Here is a 16,684-nt window from a genome sequence, read left to right as displayed (position 1 = left end):
AAGGTCTTCAAGAGGCGTGCTGGGAATCGGCATTGCCGTACACAACAGTGGCACGTTGAGTAAAAGCCTTCAACAAAGGTCAGCAAACTGTGGCAGACATACATCTGGCAGGTCGTCCTAGGGTCTCTGAAGAAGTAGTGAATGCTGTTGCCGCGTTAGTGGACAGTGATCGACGCCATACGACTGCGCTTTCCATCCTGAATGAATACCTGGGCATGCGAAAAACTGATGGGTTCCACATGATCTGACAGAAATGCAGAAATCGATGCGTTACGACCCTCCTCAGACGCACTTGGATCGCTCTGAGCACGAAGGAGAGGCTTTCTTACGCCGCACCGTAACACTGGATGAGACATGGGCATCATCGTACGAGCCAAAACTGAAATGTCAATCCAACGAATGGTGTCATTATGGGTCGCCGCGAAAGTCGAAAGTGCATCAGAGCCCCAGTATAGTGAAAGTTATGGTGATTCTCGTGTGCAACTGAGATGGTATTGTCCTAGCGCATTACGTTCCTCCACAGCAGACGGTCAGTGCACAGTATTACAGTTCGTTTTTGGAACATCACCTGCGACCAGCTTTGCGAAAGAAACGGCGACACTTTCTGCGCAGCCCATCCATCATTTTGCACGACAATGCGCGGGCGCATACAGCGCAAGCTGTGGCTGCTCTGTTCGGTCGATGGGACTGTGAAGTACTGCACCATCCGCCATACTCCCCGGACTTAAGTCCTTGTCACTTTGATTTGATTCCGAAGATGAAGGAACCACTTCGTGGCATTTGCTTCAGAACTGTTCCAGAGATTCGACAGGCAGTAGATCACTCCATTCGCACCATCAACAGAACAGGCTCTGCTAACGGTATACTACGCCTTCCACATCGCTGACAACGGGCTCTACACAACGCTGGTGACTACTTTGAAGGACAGTAACATGTGCAAACAAGTAACTCTTTTATATCGGTTGTGAATAAATACTTTCCACTATTTAAGTTCCAACCATCGTATTATGAAAAAAAAAAACACGTGCCTATTCATGAAGTTGTAGTGAATGTCATATGTTATTTGAGTATTTACTATTTGTAATTAAATTTTCATCTCGAGGGACAGTCTTGGAAAGCCCAGGTCAAACCACGGTAAAATAATGACGCGAATGACGTCATTTACAATCAGTATTCGGCGGCTGTGATCGAGCGGTTCTAGGCGCTTCAGTCCGGAACCACGTGGCTGCTACGGTCGCAGGTTCGAATCCTGCCTCGGGCATGGATGTGTGTGATGTCCTTAGGTTAGTTGGGTTCAAGTAGTTCTACGTCTAGTGGACTGATTACCTCAGATGTTAAGTCCCATAGTGCTTAGAGCCATTTGAACCATTTCAACCACAGTCAGTAATATAGTAAGTCACAATGTGCCAGACCGCAAGAGTAACGTACCGTTACTCGTCGGATGTGCTCTCGACATCCCACATTGCAAGATGGTATTTGTCATACAGACATCGAAAATATAACTTGAAACTTCATGAAAATACACGTGTTTAGGTTTTTTTTCATTGTATTACCTCTTAAATGTCACGTAAATTAAATAATGTGACCAGTGATAAAAAAAGAAAACAGATTAATAATTAAGTTCGAGCAAAAGTCGAACCGTCCTTTCATACACATTCGTCTTACGACGCTCGAACGCTAATCACTTGACCACCGGCTCTTACGCACAGATACATAAGCCCCATAACAGAAGCGTAAAACTTCTCTTGCGATTTTCTCGGAATTTCAAGAGTAGTCCACGTTACTACGAGCACATAATATTGTTTTAATAGCCTGATAAAGATGTACAAAGTTTGAAGTAAGTCCGTGATCCCTACATCGTAGTCTCCCCCTGTCAACAGTAAATGTCAACTGCCCGGGAATCGAACCCGGACCCCTTAACTTAGAACTTTTATGTCCGCGCAGCTACCAAGGCGTACGTCGAAAAGATTTATTTGGAAAATGACACATCTGACTTCCGTACCCAGTAGAAGCTTGATCTGCGTCTCTAACGACCCTTGTTGTTGACGGGCCGCTGAAACTGATCCTTCCACGACTGTTTTTCACAACCACTACGAAAACTGTCAGACCAGTGAGGATCCGACCAACAGTGAACTTACCAGGAAGTTTACACAAGTACTGGTAAGGCAGCATCAGGTTCTTGAGATGTACTGCTTTTTTTCTTACGAGGAGATCTTATGGGTTGGGGTTTTCTCCATACTTAATACAATTTGATGGTTGGTGGCCGGACCTAAATTTCCGAGGCGGAACGGACGTAGACACTTCTCTTAGCTTCTTAATATAACAAACTAGATAAGTTATTTCGTGTTATCTTCTTTTGAAAATGGTATAAAAATATTTGAACAAACTTTTCTTAATTTTTCTAAAAATTGCCCTCCAATGCTAAATTTGTGATCCCTTGATGCCTCAGAACATGTCCTACCAACCGATGCTAGAAACGTAGGTTTGCCTCTGCGTAATCTTTCTTCTAAGATAAGTCGTAAGGTCAGTATTGCCTCACGTGTTCCAACATTTCTAAGGAATCTAAAGTGATCTTCCCCGAGATCGGCTTCTACCAGTTTTTCCATTCGTCTGTAAAGAATTCGCGTTAGTATTTTTCAGCTGCGACTTATTAAACTGATAGTTCGATAATTTTCACATCTGTCAACACCTGCTTTCTTTGGTATTGGAATTATTATATTCTTCTTGAAGTCTGAGGGTATTTCGCCTGTCTCATACATCTTGCTCACCAGATGGTAGAGTTGTCAGGACTGGCTCTCCCGGGGCCGTCAGTAGTTCTACTGGAGTGTTGTCTACCCCCGGGGCCTTGTTTCGACTCAGGTCTTTCAGAGCTCTGTCAAACTCTTCATGTAGTATCCTATCTCCCATTTCATCTTCATCTACATCCTCTTCCATTTCGATAATATTGTCCTCAAGTACATCAGCCTTGTTAGATGCGTCACAACAGCCTCTGGTGGCGTATTTCCTAAGTTAGTCATCGTCATCTAACAGATCCTCAGTTTTCGTGCATCATTACTCCCCTCTACATTATCGTGCAGCCAACGGCCTCCTCACAGTGATAACACCGGCTCCCGTCAAATCACCGAAGTTAAGCACTGTCGGGCTTGGCTAGAACGTGGATGGGTCACCGTCAGGGTTTGCCAAGTGCTGTTGGCAAGTGGAGTGCACTCAGCCCTTGTGAGGGCAACTGAGGAGCTACTTGATTGAGAAGCAGCGGCAGCTGTCTCCAAAACTAACCACATGCCCCTCGTATCCAAATCCGGTGAAGCCTAAGAGCTAAGGATGACATGGCGACCGGTCGGTTGCATTGGACCTTCAAGGTGGTGTTGGTTTGTTTGTTTGTATATTACCCTGTGGATAACCGTTGATTTGACGGTGGATGGCGCCTGATTAATATGATTGTAGCAGAGAAAGCCAATGATTCCAGCTAAACGAAAGTGCGGAATGTGTAGTGCATGAATGTACAGCGAAGTGATCACCACGACCCTTCTATAGTCCTTATGCCAAGATGCAAGAGATGACTTACTGTGTTCTCTGTCACATACCCTGAGACACTGGACTCTTCAAGCAACGAACTTTTGATTCACAAGCTGCGACATCGTCGCGAAAAAACATAGTGACCCGTATATGTAATACGTTTCCTTTAATTTACGTCTATGGTCACAATCTTTTTTGTTTAACAGATTACCGGTTTCGGTCTTTAATGACCATCAGATCTGCAGCAAAAATGGGTAACGTATAAGTACACTCGGAAACTGTATACAGCTTAAGAACAATACAAAGAGTATATTGAATAGTAGTACTGAGAAAATTTACATTTGCGCGCTTTAAATATGAAGAGGCATACCTGTCTCATAAAAATAAAGTCCTAATGTACTGCAGCCATAGTGGCATCGTTAAATGCTAAATGCTGCGGAATCAGCACCAGCATCGTCAAATACATGTAAATCACATCACATGCACGAGTCATGTTGTCAGTAGCACTATTGTTTAAAACAAGCAGCAGTGCGGTAGCCACAAGATGTTTGTGTTGTAAGTTGACCAGATGTCGCTAATGTCGGCATACACTAGTTTTCAGTAATTATTTGAAACAGCGAAAGTAAAGGGGGATAAAAAAGTTGAAGTCTGTAATAAGCTTATAACGTATAAAAGGCATTACAGTAATAAAAAGCAATAAAAAGAAGAACACGACAAAAGTAGGATTGTTAAAAAGAGGGAGAGTTAAGAAACAGTGGTTGACATGTGCTCTACTGCCAATATTCGTGCATGTGATGTTATTTAAACGTATTTGAAGATGCTAGTGCTGATTCCGCACTTAAAATTTGACGATGCCACTATGGCTGCAGTACATTAGGACTTTGTTTTTATGAAACAGGTATGCCTCTTTATATTGAAAGCGCACAAATGTAAATTTTGTCAGTACAACTTTTCAATATTCTCTTAAGTATTGTTCTTAAGCGGTATACAGTTTGCGACTGTCTTTATATTTTTCCCATTTTTGCTGCAGACCTGATGATGCTCATTAAAGACCGAAACCGGTAATCTGTTAAACAGAAAAGATTGTGACCATAGACGTAAATTAAAGGAAACTTAGAACTTTTGAAAGATACGAATCCGACACGTTTTGTTTGCACTATCTCGCATAGTGATCTGTAATCTGTTCATATCTGATCAAGTGCTAATTTGATAGTAATGTAACGATCATTGAAACAGGTACCTGGTTGTAATTAACTTTGCCGGCCGGTGTGGCCGAGCGGTTCTAGGCGCTTGAGTCTGGAACCGCGTGACCGCTACGGTCGCAGGTTCGACTCCTGTCTCGGGCATGGATATGTGTGATGTCCTTAGGTTAGTTAGGTTTAAGTAGTTCTAAGTTCTAGGGAACTGATGACCACAGCTGTTAAGTCCCATAGTGCTCAGAGCCATTTGAACCAATCTATCATAATGCATTCATTCTGTTCTGTCAATGTACAGAGCTTCTCCATCTACATCTATTCTCCTTGAGTCACCTCAGGGAGAGTGGCGGAGGGTACTTTGAGAACTAATGTTACTTCCCACCTTTCCTGTCCCAGTCGCGAATGGTTCACGGGATGAACGATTGACGGTAAGCGAGGAAGTGGGCTCGACTGATCCTACACTATTGGCCAATAAAATTGCTACACCAGGAAGAAATGAAGATATTAAACGGCTATTCATTGGACAAACATATTATACTAGAACTGACATGTGATTACATTTTCACGCAATTTGGGTGCATAGATCCTGAGAAATCAGTACCCAGAACAACGACCTCTGACGGAATTACGGCCTTGATACGCCTGGGCCCGGATGGCGTGTACAGGTACAGCTGCCCATGCAGCTTCAACACGATACCACAGTTCATCAAGAGTAGTGACTGGCGTATTGTGACGAGCCAGTTGCTCGGCCCCCATTGACCAGACGGTTTCAGTTGGTGAGATATCTGGAGAATGTGCTGGCCAGGGCAGCAGTCTAACATTTTCTGTATCCAGAAAGGCCCGTACAGGACCTACAACATGCGGTCGTGCATTATCCTGCTGAAATGTAGGGTTTCGCAGGGGGCGAATGAAGGGTAGATCCACGGGTCGTAATACTTCTGAAATGTAACGTCCACTGTTCAAAGTGCCGTCAATGCGAACAAGAGGTGACCGAGACGTGTAACCAGTGGCAACCCATACCATCACGCCGTGTGGTACGCCGGTATGGCGATGACGAATACACGCTTCCAATGTGCGTTCACCAAGATGTCACCAAACACGAATGCTGTAAACACAACCTGGATTCATCCGAAAAAATAACATCCCATCTGTTGACTCAGGGATCGAGACGTGGCTGCACGATCCGTTACTGGCATGCGGATAAGATGCCTCGACTGCTAGTGAAACGAGGCCGTTGGGATCCAGCACGGCGTTCCGTATTACCCTCCTGAAGCCAGCGATTCCACATTCTCCTAACAGTCATTGGATTTCGACCAACGTGAGCAGCAATGTCGCGATACGATAAACCGCAATCGCGATAGGCTACAATCCGACCTTTATGAAAGCCGGAAACGTGATGCTAAGCATTTCTCCTCCTTACACGAGGCATCACAACAACGTTTCACGAGGCTACCCCGGTCAACTGCTGTTTGTGTATGAGAAATCGATTGGAAACTTTTCTCATGTCAGCACGTTGTAGGTGTCGCAACCGGCGCCAACCTTGTGTGAATGCTCTAAAACGCAAATCATTTGCATATCACAGCATCTTCTTCCTGGTGGTTAAATTTCGCGTTTGCAGCACGTCATCTTCGTCGTGTAGCAATTTTAATGGCCAGTAGTGTAGTCGCAGTAATACACTGAAGAGCCAAAGAAACTGGTATACCTACCCGATATCGTGTAGGGTCCCCGCGATCACGCAGAAGTGCCGCAACATTGCTTGGCTTGGACTCGGTTAATGTCCCAAGTAGTGCTGGAGCGAAATGACACCATGAATCCTGCAAGGCTGTCCATAAATCCTTAAGAGTACGAGGGGTAGAGATCTCTTCTGAACAGAATGTTGCAAGACATGCCAGATATGCTCAATAAAGTTCACGTCTTGGGAGTTTGGTGGCCAGCGGAAGTGATTAAACTCAGAAGAGTGTTCCCAGAGCCACTCTGTAGCAATTCTGGACGTGTGGGGTGTCGCGCTGGTTCAAATGGTTCAAATGGCTCTGAGCACTATGTGACTGAACTGCTGAGGTCCCAAGTCCCCTAGAACTTAGAACTACTTAAACCTAACTAACCTAAGGTCATCACACACATCCATGCCCGAGCCAGGATTCGAACCTGCGATCGTAGAAGTCGCGCGGCTCCGGACTGAACTCCTAGAACCGCTAGACCACCGCGACCGGCGGTGTCGCATTGTCCTGCTCCAATTTCCCAAGTGCGTCGGATGAACAATGGACATGAATGGATGCAGGCGATCGGACAGGATGCTTACGTACGTGTCACCTGTCAGCGTCATATCTATACCTATCGGGGGTCCCATTTCACTCCAACTGCACACGCACCACGCCATTACAAAGCATCCAACAGCTTGAACAGTCCCCTACTGACATTCATGATGTCGTCTCCATAGCCGTACACGTCCATCCTCTCGATGCAATTTGAAACGAGACTCGTCCGGCCAGGCAACTTATTTCCAGTCATGAACAATCCAACGTCGGCCCTGACGGGCTCAGGCGAGGCGTAGAGCATTGTGTCGTGCAGTCATCCAGGGTGCACAAGGTGGCCTTCGGCTGCGAAAGCCTATAACAATGACGTTTCCTTGAATGGTTCGCACGCTGACAATTGTTGCTGGCGCTGCATTGAAATCTGCAGGAATTTGCAGAAGGGATGCGCTACTGTCACGTTGAACGTCCGTCTTCAGTCTCATCGTTCCAGTTCTTGAAGAGTCTCTTTCCAACCGCTGTGATGTCGGAGATTTGATGTTTTACCGGATTCCTGATTTTCACGGTACACTCGTGAAATGGTTGTTGTTGTTGTTGTGGTCTTCAGTCCTGAGACTGGTTTGATGCAGCTCTCCATGGTACTCTATCCTGTGCAAGCTTCTTCATCTCCCAGTACTTACTGCAACCTACATCCTTCTGAATCTACTCAGAGTAGTCATCTCTCGGTCTCCCTCTAAGATTTTTACCCTCCACGCTGCCCTCCAATGCTAAATTTGTGACCCCCTGATGCCTCAGAATATGTCCTACCAACCGATTCCTTCTTCTGGTCAAGTTGTGCCATAAACTTCTCTTCTGCCCAACCCTGTTCAACACTTCCTCATTAGTTATGTGATCTACCCATCTAATCTTCAGCATTCTTCTGTAGCGCCAAATTTCGAAAGCTTCTATTCTCTTCTTGCCCAAACTATTTATCGTCCATGTTTCACTTCCATACATGGCTACACTCCATACACTTTCAGAAATGACTTCCTGAGACTTAAATCTATACCCGATGTTAACAAATTTCTCTTCTTCAGAAACTTTCAAATGGTCGTACGGGAAAATCCCCACTTCATCGGTACCTCGGAGATGTCGTGTTCCGTCACTCGTGAGCCGACTATAACACCACGTTCAAACTGACTTATATCTTGATAACGTGCCATTGTAGCAGCAGTAATCGATCTCACAACTGCGCCAGACAGTTGTTGTCTTATACAGGCGTTTCTGACCCCAGCGCCTTATTCTCAAAATTGGCTCTGAGCACTATGGGACTTAACATCTGTGGTCATCAGTCCCCTAGAACTTAAAACTACTTAAACCTGACTAACCTAAGGACATGAGACACATCCATGCCCGAGGCAGGATTCGAACCTGCGACCGTAGCGGTCACGCGGTTCCAGACTGAAGCGCCTAGGACCGCACGGCCACACCGGCCGGCATCGCCGTATTCTGCCTGTTTTCATAACCCTGTATGCACGCCTATACAAGTTTCCTTGCCGGCCTGAGTGGCCGAGCGGTTCTAGGCGCTACTGTCTGGAACCGCGCGACCGCTACGGCCGCAGGTTCGAATCCTGCCTGTGTGATGTCCTTAGGTTAGTTAGGTTTAAGTAGTTCTAACTCTAGTGGAATGATGACCTCAGAAGTTAAGTCCCGTAGTGCTCAGAGCCATTTTGAACCAGTTTCTTTGGCGTTTCAGTGTAGTTAAGCTGTGAGGAACAGGAGGCTGGAAAAGACAGCAACTACATGCAAGTTTTCATCAATATCCCCACCAAATAAGAGAAACTAACTCACTGTGAAGGAGTGAGAACGAACGATTAGTTTGGAAGAACGAAAAGCCTCGTCGTTAGAGACGGAGGACGAACTCGAATTGGGGACCGAAATCGGGTGTGTCCTTTCCAGGGAACCATCTCGGTATTTGTGTCGAACTGTTGAGAGACACCAGGGAAATATTGAATCTGTTTGATCGTACAGGGTATCGAACTGGAGCCCTTCCGCACACGACACCATTGTTTTTACAAATGCCACGCGTCGATAGGTGGTAGTGCGACTTCTCGAGCTTCCGCCATACGGAAATCGGGAAGGCGAGTAAAGCTAACAAACAGCCGTCGAAGACGCCCCTCACATAAACGACGAAACGCGTCTACGCTAGCGTCAACACAGCTGCTAGTAAAGTTTATAAACGAGCACTGAACAAGCAAAGCAAATTCGTGGTAGAAATTCCTGCGCGGTGACGAGGCTGCCTTTCGTACAGATTCGTCGAGAAAACGGGTGATTCCGCGGTAGCTGGAGGCAGGAGTGTGACGTCACGGGGTGCGTCAGCGCAGGCGCGCACTTCTGAGAAGCTACTGGGAAGGAGCGCACAGTGGAGTACAGTTCTGGCCGCTAGACGCTAATCACGCCAGCTGACCCATTAGCCGAGTCCAGGAATTACCGGGACTGGCACTGGAGTGGACTCAAGCCCCGACTTGCAGTGCCGACAGATGAATGGCTGTCAACCCGAATGAGCGTGTCCACTATTTCCGCGGGTTTCCCGCAGCGGACGAGTGTGGAACAGCTGTGATAGCTGCGAATGCGCTAGGCGCTGAGATGTCGCTGCAGATTGTGGCACGTTGAAGTGCTGTCTCCCTTTTGGGTTGAGTGTTTTTTGTGTAAAGCTTTGAGCGTAAAAGTAAAGTAAGGTGAAGGAAGTCAGCGTTACATTGTTGGCGGCGAGAGGATGACGAATGCACATCTACAACGAAAACCCGATAAAGCTTTGCACTTATGTGTTGGATAGTGTCTCTAGTATGACAGTCGATCGCATCAAGACGCTCTTTTCAGTTGTGAGCCGGCCGGGGTGACCGAGCGGTTCCAGACGCTACTATGATCCGCTTGACCGCCCGAGGCAGGATTCGAACCATGGAGGACAACATGTCTGTCACCGGAATGAGATTTTCACTCTGCAGCGGAGTGTGCGCTGATATGAAACTTCCTGGCACATTAAAACTGTGTGCCGGACCGAGACGCGAACTCGGGTTCTTTGCCTTTCGAGGGCAAGTGCTCTACCAACTGAGCTACCCAAGCACGACACACGCCCCGTCCCCACAGCTTTACTTCTGCCAGTATCTCGTCTCCTACGTTCCAAACTTTACAGAAGTTCTCCTGAGAACCTCGCAGAACCAGCACTCTTTCATATGCAGCAAGAAATTATGTAATATGCACCAAACGCAAAATCATAGTGAGCGCTATTTTTCATTGCAATTTTTCTCGAGTCTCGTGAAGTCTCTTATTTAACTGCAAATATCACAATAACTATGACCATTAATGAAATGATGGGCACATCATCATGAAGCCGACATATAAAACTGTAAGTAACGCAAAAATGAATTTCTGTTTTACCAAATAGTTTCTGTAAAATCGTTTGAGGAAGATTGCACTGCGTGCACCTCGATTCTGTAAAGGCAGCGCACCGCTGACCAGCGAAAAGCCGGCAAACAATTTTAACCTCCCCTTCCAAACAAACGAACGAACTAGCCCAGCACTTTGGAGGAGAACTGGTCACCGCACATTGAGCACCGTTACATGGGTGGGCTCTACAGTCGACCAAAACCGTGCCAAAAAATTCTAATGGAAAGTCGCAACAGCCGGCTGGGGTGGCCGAGCGGTTCTAGGCGCTACAGTGTGGAACCACGCGGCTGATACGGTCGCAGATTCGAATCCTGCCTCGGGCATGGATGTGTGTAATGTCCTTAGGTTAGTTAGGTTTAAGTAGTTCGAAGTTCTAGGGGACTGATGACCTCAGCAGTTAAGTCCCATACTGCTCAGAGCCATTTGAACCATTTTTTGAAAGTCGCAACATTTTTGTCGTTTGTCGGCTGAAGACTTGGAACACCTGCTCATCTTCACTGAACCAGTACAAGAGAGTGTTTTATCTGAAGGATAAAACACATGATGTTTTTTGGTCAGCACTTCAGTCTAGTTTTAGGACGCGAAGGAATGTGCACTAGAGACACTGGGCATTGAACCAGGGTCATTTCACATGAAAGACAGCGGCACTAATAATTCGGCTGCAAAACAAAACACCTCATTGGTTGTTCACGGCATAGATCTATTAAGTTTTTTGTGTTCTGATGATTTCCACTCAATAGTCAGTTTGAGAAGGAATGTTAATTAACTTAATTTACAAAGATCCTTGCACCAGAGTCCATGCAGGATACGGTGGCAGATGTGCACCTATCAATTTTCGTCCACAGAGTGCTGGGCGAGTTCATTCATTTGTTTGGAAGGGGAGACCGACAATGTCTGCCTGCTTTTCGTAGTCCGTGATTACAGAATCGAGGCACACATCCAGAAATGTTCCTCAAACGATTTTACAGAAACTATTCGGTAAAAATTTCACTTTTTCATTGTGTACAAATTTAGATGTCAGATTCATAATGATGTGCACATCATTTCGTTAATGGTTATAGTTATTGTGATACTTGCATTCACAGAAGACATGGAACACAATTCAAAAAAATTGCAGTGAAAAATAGGGCTCACTACAGTTTTGCATTTGGTGTGTATTACACAGTGGGTTACAGTATATGACCTTTAGTTAACATATCGAACTTTTGTTCAGACTTAGGTGGAGTTCCATCTGTCATCAATCTCGAGAAAATTGATCTGATATAGTTCACTGACTCGCGATCTCGCGTGCCAGCAATTAAACCAGAATGGAATATGCACAACATTCCTCATATTTCACAAACAGTTTGAGATATCGAAATGAGATTTGGCAAATGATATCATGCAAAGAGAAGAGTATTTTCGCATGTGGTTACTAGGCAAAACTCCATTATTTACCGAGTCCTCTAACTACAGAATTTTTCTATGAAAGGCCGTAATTTTTAAGCGCCTTTCATAGCTACTGAAATGAGGAATGCTATGGGCCTTGGAATGACAAGAGTGAAGGCATTGCACATTTAATTTTGTATCAATGATGTGGGTTTTCATTAGTTACCGATCTTACTTTTTCTCAGTTCCTCACCTACTGAAGTTTAACTTCCACAGTTTTAGAGTTCCCTTGCAATTTCATCTGCACAATGTATTGCTGACATTAAACTGTGTAAACTCTATTGTATTTTGGAAAAAGAAGCAGATTTCATCAAGGCAACAGCAGAAATGTGTAAGTTATACCCAGAATTCTCGGCTCATCACTCTTCTCTGGAAGTTACAAATTGTTAACAAGCCAGGAGAAAAATAAATCACTGCTTTTGTTGTATCTTCAGTAGAGTCATATTTAGATACCAAAGCAGAGGTGACAGATCGTTTAAAAAAATGGGTCTGAGCACTATGGAACTTAACTTCTGAGGTCATCAGCACCATAGAACTTAGAACTACTTAAACCTAACGAACCTAATGACATCACACACATTAATGCCCAATGCAGGATTCAAACCTGCGAGCGCAATGGTTCCAGACTGTAGAGCCTAGAACCGCTCGGCTATCCCTGCTGGCACAGATCGTTTTGAATGACCACCAAGCAAGTGAGAGCGTGCAGGGCTTCACTTAATACTTACAAAAAATGTGAGCTTAGGCTTCAGTTTCGAACGGCACTTCCCCTCCAGCGCTCGGCATTTCCCCTACAGCGCCTGCCCACAACCCCCACCACTACCACTCTCCCCGCGCGTCCCTGCCGGCTACGCATCTGCTGGCGTTGTTATTCTGTACCGACTATACGCTTTCGTCTATTCTGGCTCGGTAGCGAGATATCCCGTCCACACAGTACACAGGAGTGAGCCGTTCCCTTTGATCCACCACCTCTGCACGGAACTTGTTTGTTGTTTATCGAAAGTGGGCAGAGCGGCGCGGTTTGCCGTCCACGCTGCGCCCAACCCATGTTCTCGGTTTTGCACAGCGATTTGCGTCCAGTGTGGATGCAACTCTTGGTAATGAGTGAGCTAACCAGCTGCGCCAGAGCAACCGATACCGGAAACCACACAACTTTCAACTGTCTTCTATGTTAACTTTTAGTTTCGAGTCGTGATTTACAATTCTCCTCTAGTTTCTGCGCCATGGACATGTTGTGCACTGGACGCGCCTCAGGGTTTTGAACCACAGACTCTGCTCTCACATGTCACCTGTCAGGTCGTCAGGACGTCTCTTCATAGCAACATCGTCGCTTGTCGCTGATATACAGCGTACGACATTCAGACATACCAGGACGTACTTCCTCCGGCTGTCTGTCGTCTACATAGTGCGCCACAAATTCCTCTCCTATGTCAATCTTTTCATCTCACAAGCAGATCAAATAGCAGTCGGATTTTTGCAATTTTTTAAATTTATGATATGTGAAATTCAGAACTCAAGAACATCCCACAAAAGCAAGCTGAAGCAGCTCTAATAAATTCTTCGATGCTGAAGTTTTCTCAGAGTCTGTAATACTTTAAAGCACAGGTGTCCAACCCACAGCGCACTCGATGTATGCGACCCAAAGCAAGTATCAGTGCAGGTAAAGAAGGGAGTTTGTATCGGTCAGTAAGAAAAAAAAAATCAATAAAATTGCATTTATGTAGTGTTACGATAAATTAAAAATTGTCATTCTGAAACTCCCACCCAACCGTGCTATTCTTTCATTGGTCTGACCTTCTGTCTCCCCTGTTCTTTTTCTAAGTCATTGTTGGTGTTAGTGAATTATGTGGGATGGCCCAAAATATTCGTCATGTTTCATTGTGACCCAGGTCAGCTAAAAAGCTGGATATCACTGTCTTAAACGAAAGTCGTTTTGTTATTGACAGGCATTGTGGCTCTGTGGTTTAAGACTTGCGTTCAATTTATGGGTCCTGGGTTCGCCTTTGAAGATTTCTGAACATAGGTGCATGTTCTCCGAGCATTTCTGTGGGGCATTAAAAACATAAAACCGGTTGCTCTCAACACTGGTAAATTCCTTCTTTCGCTTTTTCAGTTCAATTCGAAGACCTACATTATTTAAATACAAAATTTATTAAATATGTAATAGTTAACACATATTTGTCATTTTTATGAAAAATTGCTCGACTTCTTATTTTCTAATTATACATTCCACACAAATATCCAATTTTCATTGCAAATATAAATATCTCTACAGTTTTAAACTCTACAGCTCTATCCATTATCATTGAGGTATTCCCTAATGTCTTAACACATGTTGCATCACGCTGTCCCTTATTCTTGGCAATCTTTTCCCCCTACTGCTTATCTCGTTAATTCCATGGACGTGACCCAGCAAAAATTCCTGTACTGTCACAATCTCTTCATTTCAAAGCAGCCCTTGCAACCTACATCCTCAATTATTTTCTGGGTACATTCCAATCTCTGTCTTCCTCAACAGCTTCCATTCCATATAGCTCCCTACAGTACCGAAGAAGTTATTCCGTGATGCCTGAACCGTGCTCTATCATCCTGACCGTTCTTCTTGTCAACGTCTCCCACACATTCTCTTCCTGCGTCAATACTTGGATGAAAGTCTCCCTATATATCAGTCCACCTAATTTTCAGAACGCTCCTGTAGTACCACATCTCAATAGCTTCAATTCTACTCTTTTTCTGGTTTTCGCGCAGTCCATTATTCACTTCATACAATGCTATGCTCCAAATGTACATTAAGTGTAATTTCGTCCTCAAATGAAGGCCAGTGTTTGATGCTAGCAGACCTCTTTAGGCCAAGAACGCCATATTTCTCCTAGGTTCTTTTCTCACACGCTTGCAAATTAGCAAAATTCCTTCGCTTCGTCTTCTGAATTCTCACTGATTTGGACACTGAGTTTCTTGATAACCACATTTTCGCTAATCCACTTTACTTTTGTCCTCAATCCCTATTCTGTATTCATGAGTCTGTTCACTAAATTAAACAAATTGTGTAATTCTTCATCCTATTCGCCCACGATACTAATGTCATCAGTGTATCTTGTAACTGATATTGTATCACCCTCAATTTTAATTTCACTTACGATAGCTTCTTTTATATCCGCCAGTGCTTCCTCGATGTACATATTGGACAGTAGGGGACTGAGACAGCATCCCCACATCAACATGGGATTCAGTCTGAACACTTCTATCTCGGTCTTCCATTCTTACTGCCCTCATGGTTCTTGTACATATTGCCTATCACCAGACATTCTCTAGAAATAGTTTGAATCTCTATAGGACACTTATTTTTTGGTGTTATAGTTTGACATGTAAGACAACGGTCTTTTCGATGTAGTTAACAACGGTTCCTGTTAGACCACTGAAGTTAACCACTGTCGGGCTTTACGAGAACCTGGATGGGTCACCGTATTGGTCTGCCGAGTGCACTCAGCCATTTTGAGACCAGTTGAGAACCTACATGGTTGAGAAGTAGCGGCACCGGTCACGAAGCCTGACAACGGCCGGAAGTTCAGTGTCATGACTACATGCCCCTCTGTATCTGCATACAGTGATGCCCATCGACTGCGAACGACACGGCGGTCGGTCGGCACTGTTCGAGGCCTGTTCGGACACTGTTTAGTTTAGTCAGGCATGTAAAGGCACCATAGACCGCTGAAAGAGCTAACTGGTGAGTCACGCCACGCAATGTGGTCAGGACTTTCTGCGACGTCGGACTGCCCTTGTGCTGGCGAGTCAGCGTCAGTCATCGTCATCGCACGAGCTGACCTCACTCTCGAGCGTCACTGGCGTAGCGCGTCGCCTGTCCCAAGAAGCGCATCAGAGTTTCCAGCGATCGCACCTGGCGTGACACACACGCGTGACGAATACTGCTTCGGCGCAATTAGCCAGCCGCTCGCGTGAATGGCTACGCAGTTTTCCGGTATCCAGTCTGACGCTGCTGTCGACACTCTGCAGAGACTGCTGCATAAGAAGTGGAAAACAAATCATAGGACTGTGAACAGAGAGATGCTGAATGAAACGCATTTCGCTGCCAAGGTGGCAATGCGTGAAACCTTCAGTGCCTACCATAGTAGAATATTGTCGAATTACCTTTCACAAAATCAAAAGAAATTATGGTCGTAAGTAAACGCAGTTAGTGGCGCCATCGTTATTATCCAGTCCCTAACGAATGAGACAGGGATTGAAATTGAGGGTATCAAAGCAAAAGCTGAAACGCTTAATTCTGTTTTCAAATGTTCTTTTACAGAAGAACACCCAAGAGAACTGCCCCAATTCGACTCTCTTACCAATGAAAAGACGAGCTGAAATCGTTAAAAGTGAACAGAGCTACAGGCCCGATGGAATCCCTACCAGATTCTACAAAAAATGGTTCAAATGGCTCCAAGCACTATGGGACTTAGTTGCAGAGGTCATCAGTCCGCTAGAACTTAGAACTACTTAAACCTAACTAACCTAAGGACATCACACACATCCATGCCCGAGGCAGGATTCGAACCTGCGACCGTAGCGGACGCGCGGTTCCAGACTGTAGCACCTAGAACCGCTCGTCCACTCCGGCCGGCCCAGATTATACACTAAAGAGGCAATGAAACTGGTACACCTGAGAAGTGGCGCAACACGACGTGGCATCAACTCGACTAATGTCTGAAGTGGTGCTGGAGGGAATTGACACCATGAATCCTGCGAGGCTGTCCATAAATCCGTAAGAGTACGAGGGAGAGGAGATCCCTTCTCAGCAGCACGTTGGAGGGCTTCCCAGATATGCTCAATGATGTTCACGTCTGGGGAGTCTGGTGGCCAGCGTAAGTGTTTAAA

The 16,684-nt window shown here is 45.3% G+C and overlaps 1 protein-coding gene and 1 pseudogene across 2 annotated transcripts in view; both read left to right on the top strand.

Annotated features, from left to right (window-relative positions):
* The window catches only part of LOC126292259 (inositol-trisphosphate 3-kinase A-like), an 847,830-nt gene that overhangs the window by 496,153 nt on the left and 334,993 nt on the right, over positions 1 to 16,684 (top strand). The window lies entirely within an intron of this gene.
* On the top strand, positions 3,077 to 3,195 carry LOC126292537 (5S ribosomal RNA; annotated as a pseudogene).

The sequence above is a fragment of the Schistocerca gregaria genome, chromosome 9 (assembly GCF_023897955.1).
Source record: "Schistocerca gregaria isolate iqSchGreg1 chromosome 9, iqSchGreg1.2, whole genome shotgun sequence".
Classification (NCBI taxonomy): domain Eukaryota; kingdom Metazoa; phylum Arthropoda; class Insecta; order Orthoptera; family Acrididae; genus Schistocerca; species Schistocerca gregaria.
The sequence above is the reverse complement of the archived record's forward strand: the minus strand, read 5'-3'. Positions and strand labels throughout refer to the sequence as shown.